The following is a 23,609-nucleotide window of genomic DNA, read 5'->3' as shown; positions in this document are numbered from 1 at the left end:
GCCGACCCAGTATGGGCAGAAGAACACCACTCACCAAGCATAAATAAGAGACCACCACATAGAACAACCTCACCCACAGGACAAAAAAGAGAAAACAGACCTCAAGATAGCATTGACTTAAATATAGAAAGACTTGAAAGGGTGATGAGGTAAGCTTTAAAAAAAAAAAGGCAAATGGGCCATAGGGAAAAAGCTACAATATACAAATATTCCTGGGGTGAGGACCAGGTAATATGGCAGGGACCAGACCAAATACAGGGATACACATGGTAGACAACTAAAAAGGAGGTGGAGAAGGAAAAAATAATAATAAAGAAAAGGGTAGCGGAGGCATAGGGCACTAACCCACCCAAGGGGAGGGAATTGTTTGTGTCTCCACAGGGTAAGAGGGACCAGACTTCAACCCAATGCTCCAAGATGTGAATGCAACATACCAGTGTGGAGTAGGTAACCAGTGGAGAGGTCTGGGGGGGCCGGACGCAACCCCAACTACTAAGGGGACATCTGCCCCTCCCCTCAGTAGAATTTATTTCAAAGGACGGCACTGGATCTACAGCTCCGGAAGAGGGACATATCTGATAGGAGCACAGGGAAGCAGATGAAGGGGGAGGAGGAGAGAGTAGAGCACATCATGGCCCACCAGGCCAGGAGGTTGATGTTCCCAATTAGAACAGCCAGCCAACAGAGAGGACCACATGGCCAGCCCCACTATGAGACATGACATCCCTCACTGACCCATAGCCCTACAGGCGACACCATCGGAGACACAGTGAGGGAACTGAACCCGATCAGATCTCGCCACACCGAGGCAAAACATTAAGGGGGTGCAACAGAACAGCAAGGGAATGGAGCAGTGAGGTCCCCAGGGAATGCTGAAGGTGAACTTTGGGGCCAGGGTGTGGTGCCCCAACAGACTGGACTAGAAAACACTCCTAAAGGCCAACAATCCTTGAACTAACTCCAAGCTTTTCTTTCTTGTTGTGTTTTGTTTTTTGTCATTGATTTGTTGTATATTGTTGCTTGGTTATGCTCTGTCTTGTTTTGTGCATGTTATTATCTCTGCAGGTCTGTCTAAATAAGATAGGCTGGATAAACAATTGGAGGAGAAAACAATGGGAAAGATAGTTCCATGGGGACATGGGAGACGGAGAGGTGGGAAGGGGAGGGAGTGATGTTAATAAACCCAGGGACAAGGGAACAACAAGTGATCCAAATCGGTGGTGAGGAGGGTGTGGGAGACCTGGTTGGGCATGATCAAGGGTAATATAACTAAGAGGAATGGCTGAAACCCTGGTGGGGACTGAGCATGAAGGTAGGACAGAAGGGAAGTCAAAGGAAATAGAGGAAAGATCTGGGAGGCAGAAGACATTTATAGAGGTCTAGATAAAGACATGTACATATGCAAATATATTTATACACAAGGGTGGGAAAATAGATCTATATGCATATATTTATAAAGTTAGTATTAAGGTAGCAGAGGGACATTGGACATCCACACAAGTACTCCCTCAATGCAAGAATACCTTCTTCTATTAAATTGGCATTCTATGATGCTCACCTTCCTGGCACAACCACTGAAGACAAAGTGGGTGAACAACTAAATGTGGTGAAGAAAGCTGATGGTGCCCGGCTATCAATAGAGATCGTGCCTGGGGTCTTAAAGGCTTGAAGGTAAACAAGCGGCCATCTGGCTCAGAAGCAATAAAGCCCACATGTAAGAAGCACACCAGCCTGTGTGACCACGAGGCGCTGAAGGGATCAGTTATCAGGCATCAAAGAACAGAAAGATCATATCATTTTGTGCTCACCTCCCTCATACAACCGCTGAAGACAAATGGGTGCATAAGCAAATGTGGCAGAGAAAGCTCATGGTGCCCGGCTATCAAAAGATATAGCATCTGGGGTCTTAAAAGCTTCAAGTTAAATAAGCAGCTATCTACCTCAGAAGCATCAAAGCCTACGTGGAGGAAGCACAGCAGCCTGTGCGATCACAAAGTGTCAAGGAATCAAGTATCAGACATCATCAGAACCAAAAACCTTACCACAGTGAATGAGCAGGGGAGTGCGGAGTTGAGACCCAAAGCCCATTTGTAGGCCACTGGACAACCCCTTACAGAAAGGCTTGGGGAGGAGATGAGACAGTCAGGGTGCGATGTAGCAATGATGAAAAATACAACTTTCCTCTAGTTCCTAAATGCTTCTTCTCCCCCATCCCCCATCCCACTGTCGTGATCCAAATTCTACCTTGCAAGTCTGACTAGACCAGAGGATGTACACTGATGCAGATGGGAACTGGAAACACAGGGAAGCCAGGGCAGATGATTCCCTCAGGACCAGTGGTGTGAGTGATGATACTGGGAGGGGACAGGGAGGGTGGGTTGGAAAGGGCAACCTATTTCAAGGATCAACAAGTGACCTCCTCTCTAGGGGACATACAACAGAAAAGTGGGGGAAGGAGATGTGGGACAGAGCAAGATATGACAAAATAATAATTTTTAAATTATCAAGGGTTCATGAGGGAGGAGGTAGCGGGAGGAAATGAGGACCTGATGCCAGGAGCTTGGGTGAAGAGCAAATGTTTTGAGAATGATGAGGGCAATGAGTGTACAAATGTTCTTTACACAACTGATGTATGTATAGATTGTGATAAGAGTTGTATGAGCCCCTAATAAAATGATTTTTAAAAAAGTCCACACAACAAAGCACCCATCCCCAGAATTTTAATGTTCTTCCCCGGGGCCTTTTAGATGTACCCCTAGAGAGGTGGGAGGGTGCGCAAGAGGGACTATGGGGAAAAGGAAAGATTGGCCACTAGATGAGCAGCTGCCAACCAAATCCGAGTGGTCCAGACAACTCTGATCACAGTGACCCTGTAGGAAAGAGTAGAACTGCCCCATAGGATTTCCAAGACGGTGGAATTTGCGGAAGCAAGTAATAGGCCGGTTAGTTCCAACATCACACCTTTCGGTTAGCAGCTGAGCCACTTAGCCCTGAAATAAAACAGCCACTCTATCAAGTCGACTTAAACCGAGTGGTCCCATGTAGAGTTCCTGAGGATGTAATCTTCATCAGATCAGAAAGCCTCACCTTTCCCCTGTAAGAGGATAGTGGGGAAGAACCATACATCTTGTGGTCAGCTGTCCAGCATGTATCAGATACCACAAGCAGGGGTTCTTCTAGGGACCTTTGCATTAAGAAACTCACTGCCATCAGTGTTGACTAATGGAGAACGCATCAGATACAGTAGAATTGCCCTTTGAGTTTCCAGGACTTAATTTTTTTAGGGGAGCAGACAGCTGGAATGATTAAGCAGGTAAAGAAAGACGCTGTGTGCCCTATGCCACATGGAAGCTGGCACATATGCCATACTTCAATGGCACCCAAACCTTGGACAACCCCCCACCTATTCATAACCCCTAACACTTGGAGCACCTCTGTCCACACATTTGCAATCCTCCATTCTCCTCCTCTCCCTCTCTGGTAGCACTCACCACCGGGAGTTAAGGGACAATCATTTCTGCTGCTTTGCCCCTGAGAAATCATTGTTCTTCCAACAAAAGACACAACTCCCCAGCACAGGCACCTCTGAGGGGAGTCTATACCTGCACCTTCACGCTGACAGGCAACTTGAGTGAGGCATTGGGTGTCCTTTGCAAGACCATCAAGGCCAGCTGATAACCCTCCTGACGAAAGTTGTAGTGCAGGTGTGGAATTGGCAGACAGCTGGAGGTTCTCAGTGTAGGTGATAGATCTGTGGCTGAGTAGGTGAACCCTAGGGATGATGGCAGTTTTCTGGGTGTTGATAGACATATATTAGCATGGGAGGGACAGAGGGTAAGAGGATGGGAGACAGAGAAAGAAAAACTAAACGAGTCTCCTATCATCAAGTCTATTCCAATGTCTAGTGACCCTAAATACAAGGTTTCCCAAATGGTAAAACTTTCCAGGTCGACAGCCTCATCTGTCTTCCACTATATGGTTGGTGGGTTTGAACCACCATACTTGCGGTTAGTAGGGCAATGGTTATTTGTCAGTGCCAGGTAGGCATACGAGATACTTACCAAAAAGAAAGAAAGCAAAAGACACATATGAAAGCATAGACATAAGAGACAGGGAGACAGATATAGAGGGTGGAAAGGAGAGGAGAGAAAGAGATTGGGAGGGCAGGAGAGGGGTAGAGATCCAGAAAGCTGTAGAGGGAGAAGGAGGAGAGAGAAATGGTTTGGCTAAGGGTGCCATACCGACCAGTATGCCTTCCAGGTGCCGGAATTATGCCTTAAGTAGCTAGTTTGCCCACGTGGCTGTACAAGAGTTTGTGGCTAAAGTGCAGGTGGCCAGTTTGGTGAGCTGCTCTGAGAATCACAGCAGAAAGTCATTGGTTGTTGGATGATAGGTTTGCAGAGCAAGAACAGGTGTTTCCTGAGGTCAACAACACAGCTCTCTTTTCCTGGAAGGCAGACAGCAGCATGACGGTGTGTGCAAAGGTGTAAAAGAGCACAACTCCTTCGAGCCGGAATCGAACCAGCGACCTAAGGATGTCCATCTTGTGTAGCCTACAGTCCTCCGCTCTACCAGCTGAGCTATCGAAGGACGCCTGTTTCTCCCTTAGTGGAGGTGTCTCTCAAGACAGGTGGTAGTGGAGGTCAAGTGAACATTTCGATCCCGTTGATGTCTCCGATTGGCTGCAGCCCACCTCTGGACAGACGGCTCGGTGGCCCTGGGGTTGGGTGCTCGCGGTTACTGGTGAAGCCATTTGCAACAGGGCTTAGGGCGCTTCCCTGTGGCCGCACCCACCTCACCCCCACCAGTACTTGTTGCATGGCAGCCCCAGGACGGTCAAAATGAGGCGGACGAGTGGCAAGATGAGTGTAGAAGGTGTGTTACAGGCAAGGGCAGAAGCAAACCAAACGAAACCGCCATCTGACAGACGCCAGCCAATTGCCGGGTCCTGTAGACAGACCCCTCCCTCGCCCCAAACACTACCTTCCCAACATTAGGCGACGTCGCTCCGTCAGGAAAAATCCCCACGTTGTAGGGCAGCTGACGGGGTCCCCAGACAACTGTGAGGGGAGGTCTACCAGACAACAACTGCACCCTGTCAGTGACAAGAACTTGGGGGAACCATTCAAGCTCCTCGGTGACTGTCAAGGTGTTGTCCTCGGCCCCCCCCCCCCCGCGGGCCTCAGTGGGGGTGCAGACTCAGCAGACTTGGGGCTTCTCCGAGAGGCAGATCTGAAGGAAGACTAGATGTATTTCCTGGCAACGGCGGCAGGGATGTTGGTGGTCAGGTAAATCCGGACTGACCGACTCTACTTTGAAGTAAGGTAGCTAGATGAGAGTGGACTTGCACCAAGGCCTGACTGAAATATGCAGCCCACCCAAAAGAATGTGCATAGCAACTCCTTCGAGCCGGAGTCGAACCAGCGACCTAAGGATGTCTACTAACAGTTTGTCTACAGTCCTCCGCTCTACCAGCTGAGCTATCGAAGGGTGCACTTTGGGGTAAGCTGGGGATATCTATTTCAAGATAGGTCGAAGGCCAAGTCACTCCACAGCTTTCTGCACTTGCAATTGCGCGAGTCTCCTGCCTGATAGCCTGCCTTGGGTTTCCGCTGGCGTTTGCTCACAGCCAGGATGGCGACTGCAAAGATCTCTGGGGTTCTTCCCTCGGACCCTCACCGTTGCCACTTCTACCCGTCCTCGCTCACAAGAAACACCGTCCTCCAGGCTTGGAAAGCGGCTGGGAGCGTTCTGGCAAGTAGTGGGGCGGGGTGTGGGCAGGGGTGATGAAGGCAAGAACGAATGGACCCGGGGACGCCCCCAAACCTGCACAGCTCTCTGATGGTTGCTTCTCCAGAGGCTGGGCCTGGCTCCTCCCTCTCTAGCCCAGTGGGCTCAGTAGTCCCCAATGGGGAATGGAAACCGGGACCCACCTCCGGCGGCTGGCCTCCCTCGTTTAGCTACCTGTGAATTCAAAATCCTGTCCTAGAAATGGTCTTTCTCCGGTAGTTGTTGCGCCGGCTTCCATGGAAAGAACCTTTTCTGTAGCAAGAGGCAGGCACCCAGAGGCTAGAGGAGGGGGGGAGAGATGTGGGTAGGAGAGCAAACACCGCTTCCTGGAAGGATGCCATGAGTTTCCCTGACCGGTATGCAGGTCTACTTTCAAACGTACCCCTTTGATAGCTGGTTTGTCCATCTAGATTATTTGATTCGGCGGCTGCTCATGGGAGGATACAGTGCTGTATGAGCTATTCCAGAATATCAATAAAGACAAATCCAAACCCATCCTTGCTCATTAAGTCGAGACCCACATGGGAGGTTAGAACTGCCCCTTGTTAGTTTACGAGACTCTAACTGACTCGGGGAGTAGCGGATTAAGTAGTGTGCAGGTAGGTTTGCACAAAATTATGAAGCATGTCCTTCGGGCTGGAATGGAAGCTGCAACCTAAAGATGGCTAAAGGTACCCCATCTACAGTCCTCCGCTCTACCAGCTGAGCTATCAAAGGGCCCATAACAGGAACACCTGGGAATATTTCTTTCAATACAGTGACCCAACTGTTTTAGTTCCCACATGCTTTTCACTTGTTTAGAATACACCTTTGAAGAAATTCCTGTATTTACCGTGAGTGTAGAATTTCACGAAAATACTCTATAAAGTGGTCTTCTGCACGTTATATTTTATGTATCCACTCAGGAGGCACACCATAGTCTAGTCTTTGATATTACTCTTAATCAGTGGGTTCGTATGGGGCAGTTTGATCTAGTCATGGTAAAATCCCTAACATTACGTGACTATTGTTTCATCCACTATATCACAAATTGAATATACTTGTAGGACTTGCTAAGTTATTTCTCATTTCATATTTCTGTCATGTTTTGAAGATACTTCTTCAGAGAGGGTTTACCCAGCAACTGAAGTCTGATTATCCTAAAATAGAATTTATACATGGCAATTAGGGCGAATGTTTGCTTCATAGACATTAAATGTAGTTGTTGTCCGGGGTTTCCCCACCGGTGACCAATTATAAATGTTTCTTTCTCCATTAAAAAGTGGCTACCTACAATGTTATTCAACGTTTCTATCAGTTGCCATCTTTCATTTCGTTATTTTGATAATCCGTTTATTCCATTTCTGAGCAATGGAAACACACTATACTACAGTATAGTTTCAACATAGCTTTATTATTATCATTTTTGTAAATAATTTTATTTGGGCTCATACAACTCTTATTACAATCCATACATACATCAATTGGATAAATCACCCTTATACATTCATTGCCTCATCATTCTCAAAATTCGCCTTCCACTTGGGTTCCTGGAATTAGCTCATTTTTCTTTTTTGGCTCCCCCTCCCTCCCCGCTGCCTCCTCCCTCATGAACCCTTTATAATTTATAAATTATTATTTTATCTTATTTTATACTGGCTGGTCTCCCTTCACTAACTTTCCTGTTGCCCATCCCCCAGTCAGGAAGTTATATGCAGATCCCCAAGATGGGTTCTGCCTGCCTTACTACACCCCCTTCCCTCCCCGTATCGCCACTCTCACCTTAGGTCCTGACAGGTTCATGTGTCCTAGATTCCCTGTGTTTCCAGATTCCAACTGTACCTGGTCTAACCAGGTTTGCAAGGTAGAATTGGGATCATGACAGTTGGAGGGGTGGAAGCGTTTAAGAACTAGAGGAAGGTTAGGAGTTTCATTATCGCTACACTGAACCCTGAGTGACTCATCTCCTCCCCACAACCCCTCTGCAAGGGATGTCCAGTTGCCTACAGGTGGGCATTGTGTTCCCATCACACAGTCCCCTCATTCACGATGATATGATTTTCCCCCCTGCCTTTGTTGCCTGAAACCTGGTCCCCTCGGCACTTCATGATCACACATATTGGTGTGCTGCTTCCATGTGGGCTTTGTTGCTTCTGGGCTAGAGGGCCGCTTGTTTACTTTCAAGCCTTTAAGTCCCCAGACACTATATCTCTCAATAGCCAGGCACCATCAACCTTCTTCACCACGTTTATTTATGCACACATGGAAACTTTTCATTTGTTTGTTTAATCATTTTATTAGGGGTTCATACAGCTCTTATCACAATCCATACATACATCAATTGTGTAAAGCACATTTATATTTTCATTGCCCTCATCATTCTCAAAACATTTGCTCTCCACCTTAGCCTCTGGGATCAGCTCCTCATTTTCCCCTCCCTCCTCGCTCCCTACTCCCTCATGAACCCTTGATAATTTATAAATTATTATTTTGTCATATCTTGCCCTGTCCAATGTCTCCCTTCACCCACTTCTCTGTTGTCCATGCCCCATGGAGGAGGTCACATGTCGGTCCTAATAATCAGTTCCCCCTTTCCAAGCCACCCTCCATCTAAACTCCCAGTATCACCCCTCACACCACTGGTCCTGAAGAGATCATCTGCCCTGAATTCCCTGTGTTTCTGGGTCCTATCTGTACCAGTGTATATCCTCTGGTCTAGCCAGATCTGTAAGGTAGACTTGATATCATGATAGTGGGGAGGAAGCATTTAGGAAGTAGAGGAAAATTCTATGTTTCATTGTTGCTACATCACACCCTGACTGGCTCATCTCCTCCCTGAGACCCTTCTGGAAGGGATGTCCAGTGGACTACAAATGGACTTTGGATCTCCACTTCCAACTCCCCTCCTCATTCACAATAATATGATTTTTTCCCTACTAATGCCTGATACATGATCCCTTTGAAACCTTATGATCACACAATCTGGTGTGCTTCTTCCATGTGGCCTTTGTTGATTCTCAGCTAGTTGGCTGCTTGTTTACCTTCAATCTTTTAAGATCCCAGACGCTATAACTTTTGATAGCCAGGCACCATCAACTTTCTTCACATTTGCTTATGCATCCATTTGTTTTCAGTGATCATATCAGGGAGGTGAGTGTACATTGATAAGATTTTTTGAAAATGTTTATTAGGGGCTCATACAACTCTTATCACAATCCATACATGCATCAATTGTGTAAAGCACACCTGTACATTCATTGACTTATCATTTTCTTTTTTTAAAAAAACATTTTATTAGGGGCTCATAGAACTCTTATTATAATCCATACATATACATACATCAATTGTATAAAGCACATCTGTACATTCTTTTCCCTAATCATTTTCAAAGCATTTGCTCTCCACTTAAGCCCTTTGCATCAGGTCCTCTTTTTTTCCCCCTCCCTCCCCGCTCTCCCCTCCCTCATGAGCCCTTGATAATTTATAGATTATTATTTTGTCATATCTTGCTCTATCCGGTGTCTCCCTTCACCCCCCTTCTCTGTTGTCCGTCCCCCAGGGAGGAGGTCACATGTAGATCCTTGTAATGGGTTCCCCCTTTCCAACCCATTCACCCTCTACTCTCCCAGTATTGCCCCTCACACCCCTGGTCCTGAAGGTATCATCCACCCTGGATTCCCTGTGCCTCCAGCTCCTATATGCACTAGTGTACAACCTCTGCTCTATCCAGACTTGCAAGATAGAATTCATATCATGATAGTGTGTGGGGGGGTGTGGGGAGGGGGAGGAAGCATTTAGGAACTGGAGGAAAGCTGTATTTTTCATCAGTGCTACGTCGCACCCTGAATGACTCATCTCCTCCCCTAGACCCCTCTGTGAGGGGATCTCCAGTGGCAGATAAATGGGCTTTGGGTCTCCACTCTGCACTTCCCCCTTCATTCACTATGGTAAGATTTTTTTTTTATGATGCCTTGGACCTGATCCCTTTGTTACCTCGTGATCGCACAGGCTGGTGTGCTTCTTCCATATGGGCTTTGTTGATTCTCAGCTAGTTGGCTGCTTGTTTACCTTCAGTCTTTTAAGATCCCAGATGCTATAACTTTTGATAGCCGGGCACCATCAGCTTTCTTCACCACATTTGCTTATGCACCATTTGTCATCAGCGATCCTATCAGGGAGGTGAGTGTACATTGATAAGATTTTTTGTTGTGGGTCTTTGATGATAACTGATCCCTTCAGCACCGTGTAATCACACAAGCTGGTGTACTCCTTCCATGTGGATGTTGTTGCTTCTGAGCTAGATGGCCGCTTATTTACCTTCAAGTCTTTAAGACCCTAGACGCTATATCTTTTGATAGCTGGCCTCCATCAGCTTTCTTCACTTTTGCTTGTACACCTGCTTTGTCTTCAGTGATCATGTTCGGAAGGTGAGCATCATGGAATACCAGTTTAATAGAACAAAATATTCTTGCGTTGAGGGGGTCTTAAGTGGAGACCCAGTGTATATCTGCTCCCTTAATAATAAACCTATAAATATGTGCACATAGATCTATTTCCCCATCCTCATATATATGTAAATATGTAGATCCTTTTATTTATACCTCTTTAAATACCCTTTGCCTCCTAGCTATTTCCTCTATTTAATTTTACTTTCCTCTTGTCCCACTATCATGCTCAGCCTTCATTTGGGTTACAGTAATTCTTCTCGCTTACGTTACACTTGATCACGCCCTATAAGGCCTCCTACACCCTCCTCACCACCGATTTGGATCACTTGTTGTTCCCTTGTCCCTGGGATTGCTAACACCACTTCTTTTCCCCCCACCTCCTTCTCTCCCTTGTCCCCTTGAATCTGTCGCTGCCATTGTTTGCTTCCCCAGATTGTTCATCCAGCCTATCTTATTTAGACAAATCTATGGAGATAATAATATGCACAAAAACAAGACAGAGAAAGCCAAGTGATAAACAAAAACAAAACAACAACACCAAAAAGACAATTACAAAAAAAAACCAACTACAACATCAAAAAAGAAAAGTATGCAGTTAGTTTAAGGACTGTTTATTGGCTTTTAAGAGTGTTTTCCGGTTGAGTCTTAGGGGTTGCCAAGCCCTGGCCCCAAAGTCTATTTTTGGTATTCTCTGGGGACTTCCTTGCTCTGTTCCCCTTGCTTTTCTGTTGCACGCTCTTAGTAATTTGCCTCTATGTGGTGGGATCAGATCAGGCACAATTAACACACAATTCATGTCTCCAGAGTTGTCCCCTGTAGGGCTATGGGTAAGTGAGGGATGTCCTGTTTCAAGTGGGGCAGCCATATGGCCTTCTCTTTGGATTGGCTGCTCTGTGCTGGAATCTCGTCCTCAAGGCTTCCTCCCCCGTCATCTGCTGCCATGTACTCTGATCAGAAATGTCCCTCTCCCAGAGCTGCAGCTTCAGTGCTGTCCTCTGAAATATATTCTTCTGGGGGAGGGCATATACTAACTCCTTAAAGGGTTTATTTGACTACTTTTTATGGTACAGTGACTCTGTATTCTTTCCATCTTCTTTTTTAAAAAAAATATTTTATTGGGGCTTTATGGCTCATCACAGTCCATACATATATCCATTGTGTCAAACACATCTGTATTTGTGTTGTCATCTTTTCCAAAACATTTTATTTCTGCTTGAACCCTTCATATCAGCTCCTCATTTTTTTCCTTCTTCCCCCACACTCCCTTACCCATGTGCCCTTGATAATTTATCATTTTTTCCTATCTTACACCGACCACTGTCTCCTTTCATCCACTTTTCTTCTGTGCATCCCCCTGGGAGGGGGTCCATATTATCAATTATTGTGCTTGGTTCCCCCTTATTATCCCCACCTTCCCTTACCCTCCTAGTATCGCTGCTCCTTTTATTGGTTCTGAGAAGTTTATCTGTTCTGGATCCCTGTGTTGTAAGCTCTTCTCTATACTACTATACATGTTCTGGTTTAGCCAGATTTGTAAGATAGAATTAGAGTCATGATAGTGGTGGGGGGAGAGAAAGCATTCAAGAACTAGAGGAACGTTGTGTGTTTTCTCAGTGCTATACTGCACCCTGATTCATCTTTTTCTTGTGTCCAGTTGACTATTGGTGGACTTTCGGTCTCCACTCTGCCTCCCCCCTCCCTCTCATTTATATGATTTTGTTCACTTGTCTGTTTTGGGTCTTTGTTCCCATTTTCTTTTGATGCTTCCTGTATCGTTCAATACTGTCCCTATAGAATCTTTCAAGATTGCAATTCTGCAATTTGGGATTGAATTTTTTCTTGAGTGCTTTCAGTTAAGATACACTCAGCATGCTTTTCCATTTTAGTTTTTTAATTCTAGGTCTTTGACTTTTTCCTTATACTACTTTACTTTGCCTTTTCTCACAGTCCTTTGAAATTTTCTGTTTATCTCTTTGACTTCATTTCTTCCATGTGTCTTAGCTACTCTACAATTAGGAGCAAGTTTCAGAGTCTCTTCTGACATCCACTTGGATATTTTCTTTCTTTCCTGCCTTTTCAATGGCCTCTTACTTTCTTCATGAATGATGTTCTTTATGGCATCCCACAACTCATCAGGTCTTCTTCCATTTGTGTTCAATAGAGCAATCTGTTTATGAGATGTTCTTCAAATTCAGGTGATATATATTCAAGATCATATTTTGGCTTACAGGAACTAGTTTTGATTTTCTTTCACTTCAACTTAAACTGATATGTGAACATTAGTGGTCTGTTCCATAGTCAGCCCCTGACCTGTTTGGAGCTGCTGATAATGAGTTTCTCCATCATTTCTTCCCACAAAGGTAGTCAATTTGATTTCTGTGTGTTCCATCTGAAAAAGTCCACGTGTTGTTTGAAAAAAAGGCATTTGCGATGACAAAGTCCTTGGTCTTGCAAAGTTCTATCATGAATTTTGATAGAATCCAAAATTTGGCATAATTTTGATAGATCTCCAGCTCCGTGTCTCTCACCAAGTTCATATTTTCTAACTTTGATCCTCTTTGTTTTCCACTTTTATTTCCAATTCCCAATAATTATCAATGCATATTGAGTTCATGTTTGATCAATTTCAGACTCGAAACCTAGTGCTCAGAATTTAATCTCTAATACACTACCTGTTCTTACAAGGTGCTGGGTAAAATGCTGATGATACCAAAATGAGTCCCAGACCTCAAAGAGTTCACTGCTTGTGATGATTTTACAGCATAATATAAATATAGCACGATAGAAAGAAGCATGAAAATCATCAGGGGTGACTGTTTGGAGTTGGGTGTTTTCGAGAAAGAAAATCAGTGATACATATGTATACATGACATATATCAAGGAAGCTATTTATATTAAACAGTCATAGAGCTGCAGATCCAGTTTCCAGCCCAAGTCCATAGGTCAGAAGCGAAGCTTTCACCCCTTCCTGCTTAACGAAGGTGCCAGCACTGTGGAACGAGGAGGAAGGCAGAGGAAGCAGGAGGCAGGAAACCCACAATCCAGTGGAGGTGGAGTTGAGTGGATCCAAGGCGTGAAACATGATAGGACATTAGCCTCCATTCCAAGGAACCAGATGCAGAATCCAGGCCAGCAAGAAGAAGAAGAAAAGGAACCAGTTCTACACAGCATCTATTTATAGATGTGGACTAGGCACCCGCCCAAGGAGATGTAATCAGGCTGTGACCTGCACCATACAGGAGAGATCCTACTGCCAAACGACGGAGCATCCTGGACCAATCAAGTTGATACAAAACCTAACTCTTACAGTCAACAAAGAGACAAAGAAGAGGAGAAGCAAATGAAGCCTTGGAGAATTCGTCTTTACCTTCTAGTAAAAATGATCTTGACATGAGCAACTTCGAATGAGAGGAATTTCGCAAGAGAAGAAGCAGACAGATCAGAGTAGAAGAAGCACTTCGTTACTGACTGTGTTTATGAGCTCATAAAATGTGGTGTATTTTGGGTGTATTCCCTTGTGTGTTTATAAGCTTGTAAAATGGAGTGTAGTTTGACTGAATCAGTGTCAGGTGGGCTGGGAATTCAGCAAAATTAAGCCAACTGCTACATTGTACCATCATTTTTTTCATCTCTGGGTTGAAGTCTGCTCTGACCAAAGAACTTCACAATACCTGATAAGGAGCAAAGAATTTTTGGATTGAAATATAGTCATACTGCCTTATTTTTTAAGCTCATAGTAACTGTATAGGACTGAGACTGTAACTCTTTATGAGAGTCGAAAGTCCCATCTTCCTCCTGAGGAGCAGCTGGTGCTTTGGACCCATTATCTTGTGATTAGCAGCCAAACAAGTAACCGCTATGCCACCAGTGCTAATAGGTGTTTGGGTCCGGTGCAGACTAGGCAGCCCTCCATTTCCTCTCCAGCTCCTCAAGAAGATAGATCTTCAAGGCCCCCATTTCTAGCCTCTCAGGAAGATAAATGACCTATTGAAGTATGTATCTTCTGCCCCGACATTCCAAGGGGGCTTATCTCTCCAGACCAAGTTTGTGCAGCCCCTGTCCCAGCGCTCCAGGGAGCAGGTTGGCAAACAACAAAGGCACTTCCCACGGATCACATCCTGACTCAAGATCCTGCACCTGCAAGCAACACATCTCCCTTGTCAACATCTACCTCCCTAGCTTGAGCCCTGTATCTCTCCCACCACCTCACCAACAAGCTGCAATTTCCCTGACCCAACTCATTGGGTCTCAGAACCACCCAAGAGCTCAAGATGCTCTGCTCTCCCTTCCCTCCTTGGAGCTCTTTCCCTACCCTAAAAAGGCCGCTCTTAACCTCACATTCTTTGTCTCAATCCTATCTCCATCCATGTCGCAATGTTGACCTCTCAGTAGGTCACTATGAATCAGAATCACCTTGGCAGTGACTTGTTAGAGGATATCTTAAATGATTAAACTGATCACTTCAACTGTGACACTTTCTGGGTTTTCATTAAACACATCAAGGAGAGGAAGACAAGCTACACCTGTAAAAAGCAGAGTAGTTCTCATCTTCCCGGTAGTGTGGATCTCCCCTTGAAGGTGGGGTTGTGCGACTAGACATAGAGACAAGTACTCACTTGCCCTTTTTGAGACTTAGGCCCCTGCCCTGTCCTCTGAAGTATAGCGAGTCTTTATTGCTACCATGGGAAATGTATATGAGGAGACAAAGTAATATGCGTAATAAAAACTGCTGGTCCTTTATGTTTTTATCCCAGGCGTGGTTCTTGGATGCTGCTCTCCCTTGTAAAAAGGGGTGCTTTCTGATCTGGAAGGGCCTGAGTCATACTGGCATTCTTTGTGGCAGGTTAATGTCCATGGTTCCACCTTCTCCTGTTTTAGGTCGTGGTTGTCTGCAATGTTTGTCCGCTCAGTGGTTTTCACCTAAGAGGCTCTGGTACCTAAATGAATGGTCTTTGCTTCAAAATGTTCCAAGTTATTTGATCTGCCTAAAATAAGGGACTGGAAGACAAAAGGTTGACCTGAAAGGATTTTAATTCTCATCCACCAAATGAAAAAAATCTCTGCCTCCACTTGATTCTGACTCATAGGACATGGTAGAACTGCCCCGGTGGCTTTCTGAGACTATAACTCTTTACTGGAGTAGAAAGCCTTGTCTTTCTTTCCTGGAGCAGCTGCTGGGTTTGAATCACTGTGTAACCACTGTACCACTGGGGCTCACTCTGTATTGACTACTGACTACTGAAAATCTACATGATTCACGTCTCTGTTGCAGGGGATGGGGTGGGGACAAAGGGAAAGGGCTCTCCTGTCATTGTTTCAGCTGAAGACAGAGACCAGGTTGACTGGCCAGTTGATAAACTCCTAAGTGTATTCTCGAAAGCACTAGACAGGAGACCGTGGGTCTTGCTACCTCCAAACTGCTTCAAAGATTTCAGTGAAAATCAAACAAATTATATACCTTAAACAGGCAGGTTCTGGAAATAGGAAACAGGTTTTCGAAATGAGCAGGCTTCACAGAAAAGCAATTTACATTTTCCCAGGGGATTTTCAGACCATCAGTTGACATCTACATTCCCCCAGGGGTTGTCACACAGCCAACGCCCCGAGGTCTCTGCCCCCATTGCCTATATGAATGGCCCTGCTAACCTACTTCTCCAGTTAGAACGTCTTTACTGATTAAGTTTAACATGATTTTCTTTCATTGCAAGGCAGGGGGCTGTTACATTTTGGACTTTAACAAACTAAATATTAAATGATATATTTCTAGTATTTTGATTAACAACGAGCTATTTCACTCCCTCTACCCTCTCTAGTCTTGGATGACATATTTTGCATACCTGGTATTAGCCAGGGTGCAGGGATGAAGGAGCGTGAGAAAATACTTTGTTTGTAGTTAATCCTGTATTTTAAAGGTACAAAAACCTCAGAACATCCTTTGTGAGCTCAGTTACCGCTGGGGATGACCCACAGAGAGGACAAACCAGCAGTAGTAAGTTTCCATGAAAAATCGCCAGTTGATGAAGAGATAAGCTCGCGAAGGTTCAGTGAAAAAGAAAATATTTGAAGATACTCAATGGAAATTTCCCAATCCCCATTCTTGTCAACTATTAAAAGGACAGAGCTCCTTTATTAAATATAGTTTTAGTCTGCGATGGACTTCTTTTATACGCACTGATAGACAGTTATGTATAGACAAGAAGGAACAGACCCAAGAGAGAAGAGTTTTCAGGATGGCTGACATGGCCTCGCAGATCATAATTATTCCTAACAGTTTTATTGGCATATGGTTCACAAATCATACAATTCAATAGTTCAATCACATTTAAAAGAGCATTTCCTTCTTTCTTGGGCTCATTGTTATTAGTTTCCTATTTCGTCCAACCTCCCCTGCCAATAATCCCAAGGAACCAGCTATTGTTTACATGGATTTACCTATCCTGGATTTCATATTTGGAAAAACAAAGCACAAAAACAAATCGTCAACAATAGCAAATGAAAACAAGGGGAACCCAACTCACAACAGAAATTATTAAAAGCTAGAACAAATTGTAAATGGGTAAAAGAGGAGCTCTAATGATAAGCTGTTAAACTTTAACCATAACTGCATCCGCAATAATCCACTTTCCAATACAACTTGCATGACAGCAGGGCTATGGACATCCCTGAGCAGAGGGGATTCGCCACAGGTTTAATTCATTTGCACTTTTAATACCAATCTCCCCCTGTTTTATTTGAAGAAAACAAGTTCAAGTTGGTCAACGGGAGAGCAAATGATAAGTATTACATTTTAAACTACCTATATCCACATGATCGTTATTACAATGCTCTCTGTCTGACAATAGGTTCATCACATCCCACCTGGGGCCAGAAGGGAGTTCACTGGAAGCTTAATCCATATGTAGACCCTGCAAGTGGATTTCTGGCTTCCACTCTCATTCAGAGCCTTCTGCACACTAGGTGCTCACATGTAAGCCCTGATACCATGCCCTCGTTCAGGTGTGAATTTCATTTACAATCCGTGGATCACACAGGCTAGTGTGTTTCTTCCATGTGGATTTAGTTTATGTCTACCAAATGGCTGCTTGTTTGAAGATAAACCTTTAAGACCCAAGACACTAGTCTTTCTGACAGCTGGACACTATCTTGTTTCTTTACCACACTTTGCATTGGGACTCATATCTTCCGCGATCACTTCATGAAGTCTAGCAGAAGCAGGAATATGTCCTAAGAAGTAGCTGTTCTTATATTGGGACTACAATCCCGAATCCATTAATATATTTGTGGTATACATGGCAGTTAAATAATCTGTCAACTTGTGAAGGGGTGGAGTCTAGCCTGTCAATGAGGCCGCTGTGTGGGCATGGTCTTTTCCTGGGGATTCTGGGAATCCTCTCGTCCTCCTTGAAGGCAGGACACATTCTCTCTGCTTGTCTCCCTGTGGAACATTCCTGTTAACAAGCCCCATGGAGCCACACTGGTGAAGCTAGAGCGCTGGAGTTTGAGGAGCCACATGGAGACCCCTGCCAGCACTGTGATGCTTCCACTGCCACTGGATCCACGAGACTTTCCCCCCACTGGCCTGTGAGCTTCCTGCATTCAGTGTTATTGCATGTGTTGTATGAGTCTGAAGAGGAATTTACAGACAGGCATCAGACATATGGGTTAATATCGGACTTATGGACTTGATCTGAACTGGGATGTTTTCTTAATATATAATTGCTCTTTTATATAAAGCTCTTTCTTATACACATGAGTGTCTATGGATTTGATTCTCTACTCTACCCAGACTAACACAGTATGTACATGATTCACCTTAGAGATATTGTCATTGTATGTTAGAGAACATTATCAATTATGTCCCCATTGGGCATAAACAATGATAGAATTCAGCCATTTCTTACCGGTTTGGCAGAACCGATACCTAATTTTTTGTTGAGTTCAAGAACTACCTGTAAAAATGGCACTTGTGATCAGGGTTCGCTCTAAGGTGGTACCTGGGCAGTCACCCAACATGGAAATCGCAAATTTACATTCCTTACTCTTTTTCACTTTTTAAACGTTCATCTGCCCAACAGTGCATTCTAAGCACCCATAGTAATGTTCATTTCTTCCACAGATACAAAAACTTAGAACTATGCTGTTAATATTTATTCATTTCATAAAACTTGTTATATACAATAAAATGAAATACTACATGTTTACTCTCTTGTGTCTGTTACTTCAGTAAAAAAAACAAACATATAATGTAAAGAGAAAAAATACCAAACAACCAAAGGGCGACACTGTTGTTCATCTGAGCTTGATGTAGCACCACAAATTCCCACAAGATTGTATGAGTGCATTGTGAAAGTCCTGAAAGTGCTCAAAGAGCTAAAAGTATTGTCAGAGCAATTGTTGTAAATTCAGTAAAAGCGGAAAGGGTTTTTTTCAGAGAAAAAGATAATATATTCAGAGGAGAGAACTAGTCTAGCATTTTTAAAGTAATCAAATCCAAAGACTATTGTTTAATTGGCCTCCTTTAAAGAAGTGGGATCTTACTCCTGCAGTGAAAAGATGGTCAGAGGTCAATCCCAGCCAAAGCTGCTCATCTAAAAGAGAGACCTATTGCAAGTGAGGGTGTCAGATCAAGAAGCATAACGAAGATATCTTCGATAACAGTTTGGTTGGTTTTTGTGAGGGACTTTTTAGTATTTTTCATTGGTATTGTAAAACTCTTTTTCTATTAACTGGGAATTAATACGTATCTCATATCATTCCATAGTTCAATCACTTCTCACAAACTTTCACAATTGCTACCACAACCTGTTTCCAACCATTCTTTTCCTACACGGACTCCTTGACATCACCTCCCCTTTATTCCGCCCTACCCTCCTCCCCCAAACCCTTATTCTATTTGATGGCTCTATAAGTTCATCAATCCTGGGTTTCATATACTGAGAAACAGAAAAAACATATAGCTGAACTTTGAGACGGTGGCCCCTATGACAATACTTCTGAGATATACCCTCCTATGAACAAAAACAATACAAACAGCAAAATCTACTTTCTTCTAATATAAACTTGTGTGCCTCTTTTATTGCTCTTCTTTATGTATTACTATGAAGGGATAAAGTAACTTTCAGAATATCCTTTTTCTATACTTAAAACGGTCATTGAGTATTGAACCACTTGTTAAATTACTTGACCCGCACCACTGGACATAGGGTAATTCTATTGATCATGTCATTAATGCAGTCAGTGGTATCGAATTTAATACTTGAGAAAATGAAATTATGTAAGCTCCAAACCACAATACATTAATTGTTTACTTGTATCAATTAAAATCTTAAGTGATTGGACACTATTTAGACAAATAGTGGGGGCCGATGATAGGACAAATTTTCAATAATATTCACTCACAACGTCAGAGCCACGTTTGCCAGATTAATCCTTGTCATAATAAATCAAGTACATTAAAATGACAATTATTTCAGACCTGCCTGTCACCCTCCAGGCTTACAGATGGAAAAAGTTCTCAGTGGCCACCCACGGGCTGCTTCCAACTGAAGAAGGAGGTAGAAGGGCACAGGCAGTTGGAAGGTGGGTGCGTTCTGTGAGGATGAGGCAGAGGGGAAACCATTAGTAGTGACCAGAATGTTTGGAAGGTGAAAAAGAAGATGCTACAAAACATCCACACACCTCCTTCGAGCCAGAATCAAACCAACAACCTAAGGATGTCTGGACAACTGTCAACTACAGTCCTCCACTCTACCAGCTGCACTATCTAAGGGTGCACATCGTTGAACCTGTGGATAGGTTATTCAAGAAAGGAGCGGAGACCAAATCCCCTGACCATTTTGCATCCCAGATTCCTTCCTTCGGCGGGTGGGAACCACCTTTGAAGGGAGAATGTCCACAACTTATATTCTGCGCTCGGCTTCTGTAGGCTTTGGGTAAAGCAAGGCACCCGTCCCCAGAGTTTTAACGCTCTTCCCTAGATCCACCCCAAGGGAGGTGAGAACAGGGAAAGCCGGCGGGAGGGTGCGCGAGAGTGGCTCGGTGATGGAAGCGTGGGGGCGGAAAAAGAATGGAATGCCCACTAAATGAGTGGCTGCCAACCAAATCTGACTGGTCCTGCCACCTCTGCATGACAACGACCCTGTAGGACAGAGGAGGGCTGCCCCAAGGATGTCCAAGGCGGTGGTATTTGGGAAAGCAAATAATCGGCTGATGATTTCAAATTGCACACTTTTTGGTTAGCAGCTGAGCCACTTAGCTGCAAAATAGCAACAGCTACACTACTGCCATCAAGTCGACTTCAACCGAGTGGTCCCTTGGAGGGGTCCTGAAGATGTAATCTTCATCAGATCAGAAAGCCTCATCTTTCCCCTGTAGAGAGGTTAGTGGGTTCGAACCATAGATCTTCTGGTCAGCAGTCCAGCATGTATCAGATACCACCAGCAGAGATTCTTCTAGGGACCTTTGCATTAAAAAACTCACTGCCATCGTTGTTGACTAATAGCGACCCAATAAGATAGAGTAGAATTGCCCTCTGAGTTTCCAAGACTTAATTTTTTTTTAAGGGGACCAGGGAGCTGCCATGGTTAAGCAGGTGAAGAAGCTGTGTGCCCTTTGCCACGTGGGAACTGGCACCCATGCCACACTACAATGGCACCCAAATCTTGGAGGCCCCTCCCCGCACCACTTCATAACCCCTAACACTTGGAGCACCTCTGTCCACACTTTTGCAATCCTTCATTCTCCTCCTCTCCCTCTCTGGTAGCAATCGCCCCCGAGAGTTAAGGGATAATCATTTCTGCTGCTTTGCCCCTGAGAAATCATCGTTCTTCCAACAAAAGACACAACTCCCCAGCACAGGCACCTCTGAGGGGCGTCCTTACCTACACCCTCACGCTGACAGGCAACTTGAGTGAGGCATTGGGTGTCCTTTGCAAGACCATCAAGGCCAACTGATAACCCTCCTGACATGAAAGCTGTAGTGCAGGTGTGGAATTGGCAGACAGCTGTAGGTTCTCAGTGTAGGTGATAGATCTGTGGCTGAGTAGGTGAGCCCTAGGGATGATGGCAGTTTTCTGGGTGTGGTCATAGTCATATATTAGCATGGGAGGGACAGAGGGCAAGAGTTTGGGAGGCAGAGAAAGAAAAAGAAAACAAGCCTTCTATCATCAAGTCCATCCCGATGTCTAGTGACCCTAGATACAGGGTTTCCAAAACTGTAAATCTTTCCAGGTCAAAAGCCTCGTCTGTTTTCCACTGTATGGCTGGTGGGTTTGAACCGCCAGATTTGCGGTTAGCAGGGAAATGGTTATTTGTCAGTGCCAGGTAGACATAGGAGATACATATCAAAAAGTACAGCAAAAGACATATGAAAGAGACAGGGAGACAGATATAGAGCGTAGAAAGGAGAGGAGAGGAGAGAAAGAGATTGGGAGGGCAGGAGAGGGGCAGAGATAGAGAAAGCTGTAGAGGGAGAAAGAGGAGAGAGAATCGTTTTGGCTAAGGGTGCCATACCGACCAGTATGCCTTCGGGGTGCCGCAATTATGCCTTAAGTAGCTAGTTTGCGCACGTGGCTGTACAAGAGTTTGTGGCTAAAGCGCGGGTGGCCAGGTTGGTGAGCTGCTCTATGAGAATCACAGCAGGAAGTCATCGGTTGTTGGACGGTAGGTTTGCAGAGCAAGAACAGGTGTTTCCTGAGGTCAACAACACAGCTCTCTTTTCCTGGAAGGCAGACACCAGCATGACGGTGTGTGCAAAGGTGTAAAAGAATACAACTCCTGCGAGCCGGAATCGAACCAGCGACCTAAGGATGTCCATCTTGTGCAACCTACAGTCCTCCGCTCTACCAGCTGAGCTATCAAAGGGTGTCCGCTATTGATAAGGTAGAGATTTCTTTCAAGACAGGGATATAGTCGAGGTCAACTGACCATTTCGAGCCCCTTGATGCCTCCGATTGGCTGCAGCCCACCTCTGGACAGACGCCCGCACTCGTTGCCACAGCAAGCTTTTCCTGTGGCAGCAAATCATTGGCTCGGTGGCCCTGGGGTTGGGAGTTCGCGGTTACTGGAGAAGCCATTTTCAGCAGGGCTTAGGGCCCTTCCCGGGGGCCGCACCCACCTCGCCCCCACCCGTACTTGTTGCATGGCAGCCCCAGGACGGCCCAAATGAGGCGGACCAGTGGCAAGATGAGTGCAGAAGGTGTGCTACAGGCAAGGGAAGAACCAAACCGAACCAAAGCGCCACGTGACAGACGCCAGCCAACTGCTGGGTCCTGTAGACACGCCCCTCCCCCGCCCCAAACACCACCTTCCGGGCATTAAGACGACCTCATCCTTCAGCAAAAGTTCCCACGTTGTAGGGCAGCTGACGGGGTCCCCCCAGACAACTGTCAGGGGAGGTCTGTCAGACAACAACTGCACCCTGTCAGTGACAAGAACTTGGGGGAACCATTCAAGCTCCTCGGTGACCGTCAAGGTGTTGTCCTCTGCCGCCCCCCCCCCCAGCGGGCCTCAGTGGGGGTGCAGACTCAGCAGACTTGGGGCTTCTCCGCGTGGCAGATCTGTGGCTTAACCATTGGAGGGCAGGTGTTTGCTCCCTGTGTGGCTAGATGTGTAAGACGTTTAGAGATCTGAAGGAGAGACACACGGGGAGGCAGAGATCCAGATGGAAGGAGAAACTTTTCAGGAAGCGATGCTTGTTCCTGGCAGGCATGCCTGTGAGCGCCCAGCATTTCACTGTGAAGCACACAACGCTGGTGCCTGATTGGTGGATCCAATGCTATTGAGAATAGAACCAAACACAGGTAAATTGCAGGTGTGTTTGAAGGAGGACCAGATGTATTTCCTGGGACCCGTGGCTCAGATATTGGCGGTCCCGCCGGTGAAAGCTGGGCTGAGTCTCTACTTTGAAGTAAGGTAGCTAGGTGAGAGTCAACGTGCACTAAGGCGTGCCTATGATATGCAACCCACCCAAAAGAATGTGCATAGCAACTCCTTCGAGCCGGAGTCGAACCAGCGACCTAAGGATGTCTAGCGGCAGTTTTTCTACAGTCCTCCGCTCTACCAGCTGAGCTATCGAAGGGTGCACCTTAGGAAAAGCTGGGGATATCTATTTCAAGAAAGGTGGGAGGCCAAGGTACTCAACAGCTTTCTGCCCCAGCAATTGCATGAGTCTCCTGCCTGATAGCCTGCCTTGGGTTTCCGCTGGCATTTGCTCACAGCCAGGAGGGCGACTGCAAAGATCTCTGGGGTTCTTCCCTGGGACCCTCACCGTTGCCACTTCCACCCGTCCTCCCTCACAAGAACCACCGTCCTCCAGGCCTGGAAAGCAGCTGGGAGCGTTCTGGCAAGTGGTGGGGTGGGGCGTGGGGAGGAGTGATGGAGGCAAGAACGAAT

At 45.4% G+C, this 23,609-nt stretch overlaps 4 non-coding genes across 4 annotated transcripts; all 4 read right to left on the bottom strand.

Annotated features, from left to right (window-relative positions):
* Window positions 1–4,501: 4,501 nt before the first annotated feature.
* Window positions 4,502–4,590, bottom strand: TRNAY-GUA (transfer RNA tyrosine (anticodon GUA)). Its single transcript is given in 2 exon segments — window positions 4,502–4,537; window positions 4,554–4,590. It is a non-coding gene; the product is annotated as a tRNA-Tyr (tRNA).
* An 810-nt stretch (window positions 4,591–5,400) lies between these two features.
* On the bottom strand, window positions 5,401–5,490 carry TRNAY-GUA (transfer RNA tyrosine (anticodon GUA)). The gene is given in 2 exon segments: window positions 5,401–5,436; window positions 5,454–5,490. It is a non-coding gene; the product is annotated as a tRNA-Tyr (tRNA).
* A 16,500-nt stretch (window positions 5,491–21,990) lies between these two features.
* On the bottom strand, window positions 21,991–22,079 carry TRNAY-GUA (transfer RNA tyrosine (anticodon GUA)). The gene is given in 2 exon segments: window positions 21,991–22,026; window positions 22,043–22,079. It is a non-coding gene; the product is annotated as a tRNA-Tyr (tRNA).
* A 1,126-nt stretch (window positions 22,080–23,205) lies between these two features.
* TRNAY-GUA (transfer RNA tyrosine (anticodon GUA)) lies at window positions 23,206–23,295 on the bottom strand. Its single transcript is given in 2 exon segments — window positions 23,206–23,241; window positions 23,259–23,295. It is a non-coding gene; the product is annotated as a tRNA-Tyr (tRNA).
* Between the last annotated feature and the right edge of the window lie 314 nt (window positions 23,296–23,609).

Source organism: Tenrec ecaudatus, chromosome 14 (assembly GCF_050624435.1).
Source record: "Tenrec ecaudatus isolate mTenEca1 chromosome 14, mTenEca1.hap1, whole genome shotgun sequence".
Lineage (NCBI taxonomy): Eukaryota > Metazoa > Chordata > Mammalia > Afrosoricida > Tenrecidae > Tenrec > Tenrec ecaudatus.
The sequence above is the reverse complement of the archived record's forward strand: the minus strand, read 5'-3'. Positions and strand labels throughout refer to the sequence as shown.